Consider the following 15,432-nt stretch of genomic DNA (forward strand, 5'->3'; position numbering starts at 1 on the left):
AGACTGATTGTGTATGAAAGGGTAGCAAAGAAATTCAGGCTACAGGGACTGAAAGTCTTAAATGGACTTGATGTTAGATCTCTTGCTTGTCTTCTTTCTGTACAAGGCACAATTTTATTTTATGGTTTTAAATATGAGATTAGTGTTAGGAGATTATTATTTTAATCTCCTTCACTTCTACTTGGCATGAAATTCCTGTAAGACACACTAGTTCAAATGAGATTTCTGGGGAACATTAACCACCAGAGCAATCATAACATATTTAACTATATGATTAGTGTTGTTTTGATATTTTAAATATGGACAGCAAAAAGAAAATCTCTGATATCTATGGCACTTTTTATTTTGAATAAAATTTAATATCTGGAATACTAATTAGGATTTTCTAACCATGGAAGCTTTAAGTCAGCCATGGAAATGCATGTCTTATTAACTGTGAAAACTTAAACACAGAAGGAAAGTATAATCTGTTTTAAATATATTTTAGCATGCACAGAAGTATAATATATTTGGAAGGTCATAACTGGCAGATTCTCTTGCTGGTTTTTAGGCTACATGTATATAGAAGTAACACAGCCTCAAGATAAAGCACAGAAAAAACTAGTGACCTGATATTCTTGTTTGAATGCCTTGGAAAAGTTGTATGCAAATATAACATCTTATTTGCATTTGAAAATTTCCAGGCTATAATATTTATTTCAGCAAAATAGATTTTACTCAAAATCACATGAAACAGTGTTACAATTAAACTTCCTCACTATAGAAATGTGTAAAATTTTTCACCCTGATCTATAACATATGCATATTTTTAAAAAGACACTAAAGTTCTCTAAGTTAGCAAACCACAAACATGTGTATCCTGGGAAAATTGAATTTATTTTTTTCAATTGAATTAATAGATGCATTTATTGATTTCTTGGTCATTATTTAAATACAAATATGCAAAATGTGATTTTTAAAAAAATATATTTACTTACTGTCTCTTTTGTTGCCCTTGTTTGATTGTTGAAGCTTTTACTGTTGTTATTGATGTCGTCATTGTTGGATAGGACAGAGAGAAATGGAGAAAGAGGAGGCAGAGAGTAGGAGAGAAAGATAGACACCTGCAGACCTGCTTCACCACCTGTGAAGTCACTCCCCTGCAGGTGGAGAGCCAAGGGCTCCAACCAGATCCTTACACCAGTCCTTGTGCTTTGAGTGACTTCACGTGGGCTTAACCCGTTGTGCTACTGCCCCAATGCCCAAAGTGATTACTTTTAATTAAAAAAAAAAATCTTGCAAAAATTAAGTAGGTTAACTCTAGTACCACCAGTCAGGTTGAGTCCCACTGCTGTTGTAGACCTTAATTAGGTTTTTTTTTTTGTCTGTCTTTGAGACCTAAACTCCATAACATATTCCCAGCCATTGAGTGACATAGTGACTTTTCCACCCTACTAATGAGAATAAACATGTTTGAGATTTTGCAATTTTACTGCAAACTTTTATAAAAGTAAGTACCTAATAAAGATAGTTGTTAACTCAGTACAATCTTACTATTTTATTTTTAGGTAGCTATTAATATGTAAATCATCAAGCAAAGATTACTCATAAGTCTTCACCTCTCATTAAATGTTGTGATCCTATGTGACCTCTGCATCCCTGTAGATATGAGCTCACATTCTGTGGTCATGTGTAGGAACATTCCAAGCTACCCAAAATTCATAAACCATTTTCCTCAGGTGTAACACAGAGTATGTTGCCCAGTCTCCCTTCATAGGATGGAACATTCTCTACCATTGTTTATCTAAATTAAGGGCAAGATCCTATGGATGTCTACAAAGGGGTCTATTGTGTTGTTCCTGATAGAGGTGACTGGTAACAATGGGGAGAGAGATTTATTCGCAGTCTAGGCCCATCATGTCTGTTTGGGGATCTCAGGACTAGGGCCCCAGCTGATTGGGTAGCCTGAGAGTGACTAAGGAGTCATCATTAAAGTATGCCAGTCTGTTGACCTTATTCAGTTTGCAGTCCTTGCTTTGATAAGGTTAGCTTTGGAGTGAGTGAGGGAAGTGTAATAGAAATAGGTGAGGAGGTTTTCTAAGTCTAAGTAGACACTATTTCATTATAAACTTTATACTGACTGTTGTATGCTATACATTGGTTTGTTCTAGCTCTCCCCCACCAAGAGAATTGGATCAGTCCTGCTAATTTTGCGGGCCCGCTTGGCCCCGCCCCAAGGAACCCTGACAGAGTTGCAGAGTTGGAGAGTTGGAGAGAGTGCTTGCACCGCCACAAAGAGACAGCAGAGTTCTGTTTGGTGATTAGTTTGTCTTAGTTTATGAATCATTGTTCCTGAATAAAGAAATACAGCTTCCCTGCCCAGCCATACGTCTCTGGTCATCTCTGTTACCCGCCCGTGAAGCTAGCCTGGCCAGCTGGAGCCTCCGAATTTTAACAACAAATGGCGCCCAACATGGGGCTGACCTGCACATCTCTCAGATAAGTAAAGACAATTTGGCTACCTATGCACTATGGCCTTCTCTTCTGCTTGTGAAGAGATCTCCAAAGGCCTCTGCTCTTTCTTCACGAGACTGTTTCACTGTTTCTGGAACATTTATCTCTGGACCACTCTGTGGTTTCCACTCGCTCGGGCGAACTCAGAACAGCCAGCAAGAATAGCCAGCGGGTGGGAGGCGAGGCGTGGAGCTGCTGTTTCCACCTGGTTAAACAGCCAGCCCGCCGGCTGCGCTCAGGCAACCCCGTGCACCACGCCCGCAGCCCTGCAGCCCCGCAGCCCTCAGGAGACTGACGCCAGCACGCAGGATCCTGATGCCACCACACAGGAGCCTGACGCCAACATACAGGAGCCTGATGCCAACACGCAAGAGCCCGAGGCCAGCCCACAGGAGCCGGCTCTCCACCGCGTGGCGCAGGGCACTGGACGCGTGATCCCTCCACGCTGCTCAGCCACTGCGAACAGGGCAGCAGACATGGCAGGGCCATGGGGCAGGGTCGCGGCAGCCTATCATGGCTGCCACCCCTGGGCACCTAGGCCCACGCCTTCTACAAGGCTGGCCCACCCGCCCTCTTGCTATGAATTCTGGAACGATCCCGGACCTCCCAGACCCCCAGGCTCCCTGCCGAAACTGGGCACACGAGATCTCCAGCTGCTGGTCCAGTCTGAAGGCAGACAAGCTGGAGTATGCAGAGATTTGTGCAGAGATCGCAACCTGCAATTCATTGAAGTAGAGCTGCGCAGGAAGCCACCTCCGGATGATGAACCCCCCCCCCAACAACTAAGACAGTACATATCTAAATTCGTGTTTAAAATGACATGTCTTCGTAACAAAGGTTTCTCTCCTTGTGTATTAATGACCATGTTTATGTGTATGTTTAAAGTTTGGTAAACAGTAACTTTAAGGCTAAATTCTTACTAGTCAAAGTTAAATGAAAAAGGTTTTCAACGTAATTCTCATAAAGATAAAATTAACTTACATTTAAAGTCTGAGGTAAAAATTAGTTAACAATCAATATATTTTAACTAAGTTGGTCTAAACAAAAGGTTAAACAGACTTGTTGATATGTAAAACTCTCCATTACCTTTTCTATTAGAAATGGTAGATAGCACAATGGCTATGCTAATTATTCTCATGCCTGAGGTTTCCTTTCCTGCGCACACCTAGGGTGTGTCTCCATCTTGAATGGGTGTAACGAAAGGTTAAAAAGATGTTGTTGATATGTAAAAGTCTCAAATTCTTTCTCTATTAGAAATGTTAGATTGTGCTTTGGTTATGCTAATAACAAGTTTTGTTTCATAGTAAGTAAGTTGCAGCCAGCTGCCTTTGGGACTCTAGGCCGTTCCCCACCCCCATGCAAATGTCCGTCGAGACAAGTATGCCCCCCAGAGGCAATAAATGTTTTTTTTAAGCTGACAAAGTTTTGCCCACAGAGGCAAAAAAGGCCCCCTCAGGCCTTCCCTTGGCAGCACACTGGTTCTTGTTGCTTGCATGTTTCTCCATGTTTGTGCCAGTTTCTTTTTTAAAAATGCCTGTATGATATATGCTTATGTTCACCCCACACCCTTGATACTATAGTCTTTTAGTTAAAAAGAAAAGGGGGAATTGTTGTATACTTTACATTGGTTTGTTCTAGCTCTCCCCCGCCAAGAGAATTGGATCAGTCTTGCTAATTTCGTGGGCCCACTTGGCCCCGCCCCAAGGAACCCCGACAGAGTTGCAGAGTTGGAGAGTTGGAAAGAGTGCTTGAACCCCCACAAAGAGACAGCAGAGTTCTGTTTGGTGATTAGTTTGTCTTAGTTTATGAATCGTTGTTCCTGAATAAAGAAATACAGCTTCCCTGCCCAGCTGTATGTCTCTGGTCATCTCTGTTACCCGCCCGTGAAGCTAGCCTGGCCAGCTGGAGCCTCCGAATTTTAACAACACTGACTCACTGCAGACTATGGTGTACTTTTGCTTTCAGGTGTATATTTTTCCCCGATTTATGGATACATGTGAACATATGGTCTATCTCATGGGACCTGATCTATATCTAGGGTTTGGGACTTTGTTTGGAAGTGAACCACCTGAAATGAAATTAAAGAATCCTATGAAATAAAAGGTCTCACCTGAGAATGAGGCCGAAGGGTTGAGGCTCCAGATCAGATAAAATCGATGGATTTTATAGTCAACAATATATATAAATCTTTCCCATATTTGGGAGATATTCTCTTCCCTGATCCAGCTTTCTGGTCCTTTTTCCAACCATGGCATTATCTCCCCAGACAAAAACTTGGATTCAACTGCATATCAGGCTCAGAGAAAAAAAAAACAAAAACTAGTATAGTCAAAGTCACTTTGGAATATAATAAATATAGGCCTACTAGCTATACAAAATGGAAACCCCCCAACAATTCATTTGAACTACTCCAGCCTTTAGGTTCATGATTAGTCAAAAACTTGTTTGGATTTATATGTTAACTCTTTTTTCAGCCACCAGTTTCCAGGTGCTAGCATGATGCCAACCAGACTTCCCTGGACAGAAAACCTCACCAATGTGTCCTAGAGCCCCACTTCCACAGAACCGTGGCCCAGTAGGGAAGGAAAGCCACAGACTGGGAGTATGGATCGAACTGTCAATGCCCATGTTCAGCGGGGAAGCAATTACAGATGCCAGACCTTCCACCTTCTGCATCTCATAATGACTTTGGGTCCGTACTCCCAGAGGGATAAAGAATAGGAAAGCTATCTGGATGGAGGGTGGGATATGGAGTTCTGATGATGGGAATTATGTGGAGTTGTACCCCTCTTATCCTATGATTTTATCAATGTTTCCATTTATTTTTTACATTTTTTAAAATTTATTTTCCCTTTTGTTGCCCTTGTTGTTTATAGCTGTTGTTATTATTATTATTGTTGTTGGATAGGACACAGAGAAATTGAGAGAGGAGGGGAAGACAGAGAGGGGGAGAGAAAGGTAGACATTGCAGACCTGCTTTCACCACCTGAGAAGGGACCCCTCTGCAGGTGGAGAGCCAGGAGGCTCCAACCAGGATCCTGATGCTGGTCCATGAGCATTCCACCATGTGTCCTTAACCTGATGCACTATCACCCAGCTCCCCTAATGTTTCCTTTTTATAAAAAAAAAATGTTTTAATCCACTCACTTTGAGAATAAATTTTTATGTTCTATATAATTCATTTGTAGGCTTTATTTTGTCCAGCTTACATGTTTTTATATATTTTTTAATTATTTATTTAAGAAAGGAGACATTAACAAAATCATAGAATGGGGGGGGTTACAACTCCACACAATTCCCACCACCCAATCTCCATATCCCATCCCCTCCCCAATAGCTTTCCCATTCTCTATAACTCTGGGAGCATGGACCCAGGGTCGTTGTGGGTTGCAGAAGGTGGAAGTTTTTATATTTTTAAAATATTTTGATGACAACATCTTAAATTTCTCTGTGAATATCAGAAAAATCTATATTACAGATGCATTTGGCAGTCCACACCTTCCCTTTTTGTGATCATCTACTTCTGTAATTGATTTCGTTTTTCTTTTTCCCTTTATTCTTTCATCAGAATTAGGGAATCCAAGACGCTACCCATTAGTATGAACTAACACTTTTTTTTAGTAATTTATGCAAAAGTGCTGATAGGTACATTTTTTTCTTCTAAAGTTACATTTTCATGAAATATAGAGTTGCCCATGTAGGAAGTAGAAAAAAAAATGGCAACAACAACAACAAAGTGCTTTAGTGACAAAATAGCACCATAAACGAACAAAAAAATAGGGGAAAATATGTAATCCAAGTATCAAAAATTTGTGTGTCAATTCTGTGTCCTCTTTCTTTCTTGTAAAGACAGATAAAGACTCTTACATTACACAAGCGAAAGTCACCCAAGCAAATACAGTACAATGACCAATATCTGCAGTTAGGACAATGTGACATCACTTTCTGGGTTATATTCTTTTGAATTTGATTAGGCCAAAACTATTGCCCTGATAGAAAGAAAAAATAAAAAAGACCCATTAGTGAAGAGCTGGTTGGTGGAGACTGCAGAAGGGAGCCCATCTTTTTCAATAAATCATTCATCCTCCTGTTACCATACTAGAAAGCATGCTCCCTTTCCATTTGTCACCATTTTCTGAACAGGTGATATAGAATAAAACAGCTCCACCAAGGTTGACTGATGTGATGAAACTTTGACATTTATGAGGTTATTTAAACCATGAAGTCATAGTCAATTTTGAAGATAAAAATCCTAGAAGAGCAACTTGGGAGTTGAGTAGCGGGTTAAGCACAGGTGGCACAAAGCTCAAGGACAGCGTGAGGATTCCAGTTCGAGCCACTGGCTCCCCACCTGCAGGAGAGTCACTTCACAGGTGATGAAGCAGGTCAGCAGGTGTCTATCTTTCTCTCCCTCTCTCTGTGTCCCCCTCCTCTTTCCATTTCTCTTTGTCCTATCCAACAATGATGACATCAGTAACAATAATAACTATAACAACAATAAAAAACAAGGGCAACAAAAAGGAAATAAATAAATATTACAAAAATATTTTTTAAAAAAGAGTAATTAATTTAAAACTGTTTGTATTTGGTTTAATTGTTTGTAATACTAAGAAACACCATCATCTTAAAGGTCAGTTAAAAGCCATAGCAAAGAAGTCTTTCGTTGTTGTTTATTTATTTTTAAAACCAGAACACTTATAAGTTGACTATTTTGTAGTGTGCATTATACTATAAATAAGAGAAATAATAATAACAACAAAATCCTTAAATATGTAAAGTGAATTTTAAAAAGAGAAAGTAAGGTTAGGATATGTGGAAAATATTAAACTATAAAACCTAAAGCACTGATTTATTATTTTTTAATTCTACATTTTTTTTATTTAAGAAAGTATTAATTAACAAAACCATAGGGTAGGAGGGGTACAATTCCACACAATTCCCACCACCCATTCTCCATATCCCACTCCCTCCCCTGACAGCTTTCCCATTTTCTATCCCTCTGGGAGCATGGACCCAGGGTCATTGTGGGTTGCAGAAGGTAGAAGGTTTGGCTTCTGTATACAGCACTGATTTAAACAGCATAAATATTTGGTCTTTCTATTGTTAAAAGAGAAAAATTAATTACTATATGCAGCTTCTATAAACATTGATCTTCACATATAAAAAAAAAGGCTTGACTTAACATCCATCTTCCATGCTTGAACAAATTCAGTATTTTAAAATTTTTCTTTTTCTTAAATATTTATTTATTCCCTTTTGTTGTCCTTGTTGTTATTATTGTTGTAGTTATGGTTGTTGATGATGTCATCATTGTTGGATAGTACAGAGAGAAATTGAGAGGAGGGGAAGAGAGAGGGAGTGAGACAGACACTTGCAGACCTGCTTCACTGCTTGTGAAGCGACTCCCCTGCAGGTGGGGAGCCAGGGGCTCGAACAGGGATCCTTATGCTGGTCCTTGCGCTTGGAGCCACATGTGCTTAGCCTGGTGTGCTACCACCTGACTCCCTATTTGTTGGTATGCATGAGACCCCTTCTGTTTCATTTGGTTTAAATCCCTCCTGCTTAACACTATTCTATTTACATAACCACTTCATTCTATTTACATAACCACTGTTAACAAGCACCACCCTCCCTCCAGGGCATTGGTTCAATCCCCACTGTTTCATGATACGTTTTTGCTCCACCCCCTCTCCTTGTCACACCCTGATCCTCTCCTTGTCACACTCTGATTGTCACCAGTCACTTTTCTCTCCACCCTCTCTATGTCACATCCTGTTTCCACCCTACTTGGCAAGTATATATAAAGACAACATTGTGAGTTTTAGGGTACTTGAGTTTAGCTTAGCTCGTCTTAGATTGTGCTGCATCCTACATGAATAAAGAGATACTGCCTATAGCTCAACCATGAGTCCCTGGTCATCTGTCTCCCGTCAGTGAAGCTCAGCCCGACACCTATTTAAAAAATTTTTAATGAGATAGAAATAGGCAGAAAGGAGAGAGTGGTCTGGGAGGTGGCAGAGAGGTTAAAGCACTGGACTCTCAAGCATCAGGTCCCAAGTTCAATCCCTGTCAGAACATGTACCAGAGTAATTGATATCTTGTCCTTTCTCTCTAGCTTCCTATCTTTCTCATTAATAAATACATAAAATCTTTAAAAAATGTAGAAGAAAGAAGGAGAGACAGAGAGAGAGAGAGAGATAAAAAGAGAAAACAAATATTTGCAAGTTGGGGATCAAACTCCAAGAACCACAGCTATAAAAGTTAAGTTCTCTACTGAGTGTACCATAAATTTTTCCCACCTGCTTAATGAATTCAAATGTATTTTTTAATTTTTATTTACATATTATTGGATAAAGACCAAGATAAATTGATAGGAGATGGAGAGACAGATAGGGAAAGGGACAGAGACACCCACAGCCCTGCTTCACCACTCATGAAGATTACCCCCTGTAAGTGGGGAGTAGAGGCTTGAACCCGAGTCTTTGTGCAATGTTATGTGTGTGCTTAATCAGGTACACCACTGCTTGGTCCCCAAATTTTATATTCAAAATGATGTTCAAATTTGTAGGATCACTATGAAACAACATAGAATGAGACAAATATATATAATCATTAAACTCTGCCAAGCTATAGCCAAGAGGTTAGCTAATCATTAAAAAGAAATGATAGGATTCACTGCAGTAGTGAATAATGATTAATTAAATAGTAAAGCTGGTAGAATGCCTGACTTACTCATCTGCTGCTCTTAGGATATGATTCCTAGCACCACCTTTATCAAAATTATCCCCTGGTTTATCTTTCTCATATAAAATTTTTAAAATAATATATTTTTCAAAATTTAATTCATGCATATGAAAAATATATAGATTGTGTGTATTTCTATATCATATATATATATATTTTTTCCTCCAGGGTTATTGCTGGGGCTCAGTGCCTGCACTATCAATCCACTGTTCCTGGAGGCCATTTTCCTTATTTTTGTTACCGTTGTTGCTCTGGGGAGGTGGCATAACCCACTTTCTATACACTGCACCACACTCCATCATACATCCAGGATCAAGTTATAGCAACAGTAGTGTTCAAGGACAAAAGTTGGGCACAAGGCACATGCTAACTCAGCAAGCAAGGAAGAACTCTGCTGGGATGTTTGATCCTATGCCCTAACGCATCAGACATTTCTACAGTAAATACTGAACAGGGATGGAACTAGACTCCCATATCCTTGGAAATGGAGTGTATCTCCTAGTGCTTTTGCTAAACAGTATGATCATAACAGATCATACAGCAAGTCATAGGCTAGAGCTATTACTTCCTAAAAAAGCAGCACATGGAATCTGACCACCAGTCACTAGGCAACATTTTTTTAAAGGCCACTGCTGTGAAATATGGGGCATGAGAGCAGGAGCATTTTTATTCTCACAAAAAAGAATAGAATTTCCATCACATTTTACAACAAACATGTTCTGCCCACTGACACAGAATCCTTGCCTGCTCTCCTCTGGGATATATCTAGTTATAGTTAAATAAATAAATAAACAGTAAAGTGGAAAAGAAAAAACCTTCTGCTTTCCCTTTCTTCCTTCTTCTATTCTTCTGAAATCTGCACATGGTTAGTTCTTTTGAAATATAGCTCTAGCCTCATTAAATCTAGTAATAGTAGAAAAACATTCACTCTCATTGCTAGAAAAAGGCAAAATTCAATTAATTAAATAATGCTTTCAAGTCACTGGAAAGAAAATAATCAAGGTTATTACTAGAAAGTTAGGCAACTGTCTTTGTATGTATTCCAATAACTGTCTAATGTCAATGAAAGACAAGTAAGGACATTACAACTAAATTCCACCTCCATTTAGTTTTGTTAGGTAGGGGCTAAAATGATGATATATGATTTTAGAAGATGGCACTATACTTACTGAGGTCTCTTTGTTTTACAGACCCTAACCTAATTTACAGTGAGAGAAATGTGACCATCTTACGTTTTTATTACTTCAGAAACTGCATAATGAAATTATGCTGAACCCTGTTCAGATGCCCAACTGGCCAATGAATCTATCAAAATCAAAGAATTCTTACAAACAAGTTCACCCTGACTTCCTACACTTTTTAGTGCACCTAGCAGGGCAGAAATTATATGTTGCTAAATAATATGCTTACCCGCACAGTGGTTCTACATTGATTGCACAGATGATCCATAGCTATTTACCCTTCTCTACACTAAATCATCTTATTAGCTATTTAAAAATCGGCTTTTGAAGATCCAAGAAGTAGTTTCTGAATGTAACAATAGATCTCTTCCTCCCCCACTTCAATAAGTACAATTTTAGACAACCAAAGCAATCATTACCTGAAAGGTCTTGTTTCTGACAGAAAAAAAAAAATCAATTTAATTACATGAGTTGTGTCTTACATTTTAATTGTTGTTAAATATATTGTATTGTATTGACAGAGTCTCCCTGGATTTCAATTTATGAGCTTTTACATTACTCAGATAACTTGCAGTGAAGAAAAAAAAAAATCTATCATGTTACTTAAAAGAACTGAAGCAGCATTGTGTCCAAGCCATTAGGCCCCTTGACTGTGCTCATAATGATGAATGCATCATTTTTCTTGCATGAAACTTTGGTAACAAATAGCACAGCCAAGTCTTTTGCAGCACTGTTATTCTGTTTTAAAAAACACTGACATTTGCTTAAACAGACATAATTTACAATTTTAAGGAGCACAACAGTGCCTTGGTGTTTGAGGGCCAGAAAGAAAACAACACGCCTTTCAGCTTGATTTTTTAAAAAGAGAATCTCGTGCTTAGTGAGTTCACTATAGCTTAAGGCCAGAAAGGCAGAGCAGAGGGAGAACAGAGCACCACAGCAGCACGTGAAGTCCATGACTAACTGGCCATATAACAATAATAGTCAAGGCAAGACAGAGCAAGAAGAAAGAGGGAGAAATACAATGGAGTTCCCACACAAGAATTGAGGCAGTATCATAATAGTGCCTTCCCCTCACCAGGCTAGAAGTAGCCAAGGATTATTTTCTACCAGTCCTCTGAGGAAAGCAGCAAACTCACAGATGTTTCTGCTCTTCAGAACTCTAACAAGCTCCTCTGTAAATTTCAGACAGATGGAGTCTTGCCAGTGTCCCCGTGCCTGGATCAATATCTGTAGCAATGTTCGATTTCCAGTGGGGTCAGCTCAACCTGGGTAGATAAATGGAAGTCTGTGCAGAATGTTGCATGTTTGTTGTTTGGATGAGACCTCAGAAGCTAAGGTTATGTGTAAAGATGAAAACTCCCAAGGTGTTATTTCCGAAACAGCCACTGTGCTCCAGGGTCCTTGGTAAAACTTCTCTTCTAGAATTTCTTAAAAATTCTTTTTTAAATAGTTCTGTTTTACTGATGGAGAAGAAGATGTGTTGTGAAAGAGAGAGCATATTCCATGTAAGGGGAAAATAAATACTTTAAAGTAAAAGTGTGCAACAGTTTACAGTGACTATATAAGTGTAGCAAGATACTGGGTACTGTACAGCAAACTCTAACAAAAGGACTTTTCAAAGTTAACCCAATACCAAATAATGTGATGATAACATTAACTATCAATTGTCTTTTTGAACCCTAAGACAGCAGGAACCTCACATCTCCACTATGGAGCCTCTACTTCCCCCAGTCCTGGAACCATTGGATAGGGCCCACTTTCCCGTATGCCTCTCCCAATCCATATCAAATAATATTGCATCTGCCGATCACAACCTAACCAACACAACGATTGCCACTTCAACATGCTTCACTTCAGATTGTGTCCAGAGACTTCACGTGTGGAATGACAACCCTTCAACTTCATTACTCGGGTGAGACCTTTCCTTTCATAGTATACTCTAATTCCATCTCAGGTGGTTCACTTTCTAACAAAGTCCCAAAACCTAGATATACACCAGTTTCTGTGAGAGAGAGCATATGTTCACACGTATTCGTAAACTACTGCAAAATATATGCCTGAAAGAAGAAGTGCACTAGAGTTTGCAGTGAGTACCCCCCTAACACTTCCTCTCCTCTATTCCAAGCTTTGGTCCATGATTGCTCAACAATTTGTTTGGCTTCGTATGTTAACTCTCTTTTCAGTCACCAGGTTCCAGATGTCATCAGGATGCCGGCCAGGCTTCCCTAGACTGAAGACCCCACCAATGTGTCCTGGAGCTCAGCTTCCCCAGAGACACACCCTACTAGGGAAAGAGAGAGGCAGACTGGGAGTATGGACTGACCAGTCAACGCCCATGTTCAGCAGGGAAGCAATTACAGAAGCCAGACCTTCTACCTTCTGCAACCCACAATGACCCTGGGTCCATGCTCCCAGAGGGATAGAGAATGGAAAAGCTATCAGGGGAGGGGGTGGGAAATGGAGATTGGGTGGTGGGAATTGTGTGGAATTGTACCCCTCCTACCCTATGGTTTTGTTAATTAATCCTTTCTTAAATAATTAAATTAAATTAAATTAAATTAAATTAAATTTAAAAAATCAGAGCTGAGCAGTAAAAAAAAAAAAAAGTGTAGCAAGTATGTAGAAAGACCTAAAAAAAAAAAAACATAAAGCACTTAATCAGATAGTTTCTATTTAGATCTAGATACCCTACTTCCTATTTCACTTCTCACAATCACTCTAAGTACAACCCTGTCAGATAAAGTAAGAACTACAAAAACGGGATAAGGACAAAACACCAGACCTGTACATAATGATGACTCTTTTGGTCAGTACCAGGCCACCCCATCATCCAGGGCCCTACTCAGGGAATTCTGGGATTCCCACACAGACATGATGGGTCTAGTCTTCTAACAGATCTCTCTATATATCATCACTGGTGATCTCCACCAGGATCAACATAGTGAGCTCTCTTGTAAGCCTCTACAGGACCTTGCCCTCATATGAAGACCCAGTCATATTCAGGACTTCAATGGAAAAAATAAAATTAAATCTGCATATCCTTGTTTAACTGTGCCTTCTCAATAGCTTCCCTTTCTTCTTCCTAATATCCTCTGTGTTAACTAAGTTTTTTAGAGACTGCCTAAGGGTTTGACAAGATAGCTCAACTGGGAAGATGCTTGCTTTGCCATATGTTCAACTTAAGTTCCAGCTCTGCCCCACTATACTGTAGGAAGCTGAGGTACTGTGGTGTCTTTCCCTTTCTCCCTTTCCATCTCTAATCTCTCTCTCTCTCTCTCCCTCTCGCTCTCTCTCTTTCTCAACTCTCTCTGAGAGTTGTCCAGGATAAGTAAAACCCCAGTCTCACAGCAATAATTACAACAACAAAAAGAGAGAAATGAATGAAACAGCATAAGACTAAATCTTGAGTTACTCAGTTTTGGGGGTCTTTCTTAGTTACACAGGAGGTAGACATGCCATTAATAAGATGAAAAAAATCATCCTCACTTTCTCTCCTAGCAATCTTTCTGATGGTTATTTGATATTTATTCTATCTTGGAAGAGCCCAGAGGAATACAAGATGATTTCATTTGCACACTGATAGAGACATTAACCTATAACCTGAGAACTCAGAGTTGAGATTTTCCATAACTTCCCCAGCATTTAGACACAAACACAATCATAAGTCATATGCAAATTCACCTAAAATTTGCATGAGGTATAAGAATGAAACATAGGTGTAGGAAAAAGCAGGGATTGATTTTCATCTTGGGGCAAAAGTTAGAAATAATTCTCTTTATAGAAGGAGGCATCTATTTTGATTTAGGGAGACAGGATAGGGATGTTTACCAAGAAGACAAAAGAGGGAAAATATTTTGGGGGAGAAGGATGGATAAATACAAGGGCAAAGAGGAAGGTTTTACTTACTTGTGCAGATAGAATATTAAAGACATTATCCTCTGGTGACAGTGTGATTTGGATCAGGCCTAATAGAAAAGTAAGTAATAAAGAAGTTATTAATGATCAAAATAAAGTCCTAGAACCCAGAGATAATTCATCAATAAAGCACATATTAAAATCGTAGGACCCAGAGATAGTCCACCCAATAAAAATTATTGAGGTGATTTGAAGGAAAATGAGCATCACTTCCATATCATTACAGTGGCCAGTCAGAGTAGGAAAAAAAAGACACAAGAACTAAAGTTTATTGAATCCAAAGAACATATCATCAAACCTAAGACTTCAGCTGAGAAGCATCCTAGAACAAACACAGTATGCAATGGTGCTGACAATCCAGGGAAAAATAGATTAGGGGATAGTCAGGTCAAAAAGTTCAGGAAAAAATCAGTAGTACCCAGTAGTTTAACAAGGCAAATGGAAGATGGAAGGTTGGGTCCAATTCTGTGAGAGAGGAAGTTAAACCAGAAAGATTATTTTCATATTTTTTGTGTATCACTGAGGCAAGCAATGATAAAATTTTAAAGAGAAAATCAAAGGTTGTCTTCTTAGTTAAAGAAAAATGGAGTTGGCAATAATCTTCTGCCTCTGCCCAACATAAACAGCATTCTACTGCTGTCATCAAAGTGTCCGTAGCCTTAGAATTTGCTACTTCTGGGAGTCGGACAGGAGCACAGCAGGTAAAGCGCAGTTGTCACGAAGCTCAAGGACTGTTTTAAGCATCCTGGTTCGAGCCCCCGACTCCCCACCAGCTGGGGAGTCACTTCACAAGAGGTGAAGCAGGTCTGCATCTTTCTCTCTCCTCTGTCTTACCCTTCTTTCTCCATTTCTCTCTGTCTTATCCAACAACAACAACAATAAAACAACAAGGGCAACAAAAGGGAATAAATAAATAAATATTTAAAAAATAAGAATTTGCTATTACTGCTCAAGAATCTGCAGATAGCCTACTCTCTGTACACACAAAGAAAAAGCAACCTGTTAAGCTTGTTGCTATGAACTCAAATTATGAGAAGATCGGTAAGTGTATAAAAGGGCAAACAATATTGTGTCCAGTCTTTTCTGGACATGAGTC

The sequence above is a fragment of the Erinaceus europaeus genome, chromosome 4 (genome assembly GCF_950295315.1).
Source record: "Erinaceus europaeus chromosome 4, mEriEur2.1, whole genome shotgun sequence".
Taxonomy (NCBI): Eukaryota; Metazoa; Chordata; class Mammalia; order Eulipotyphla; family Erinaceidae; genus Erinaceus; species Erinaceus europaeus.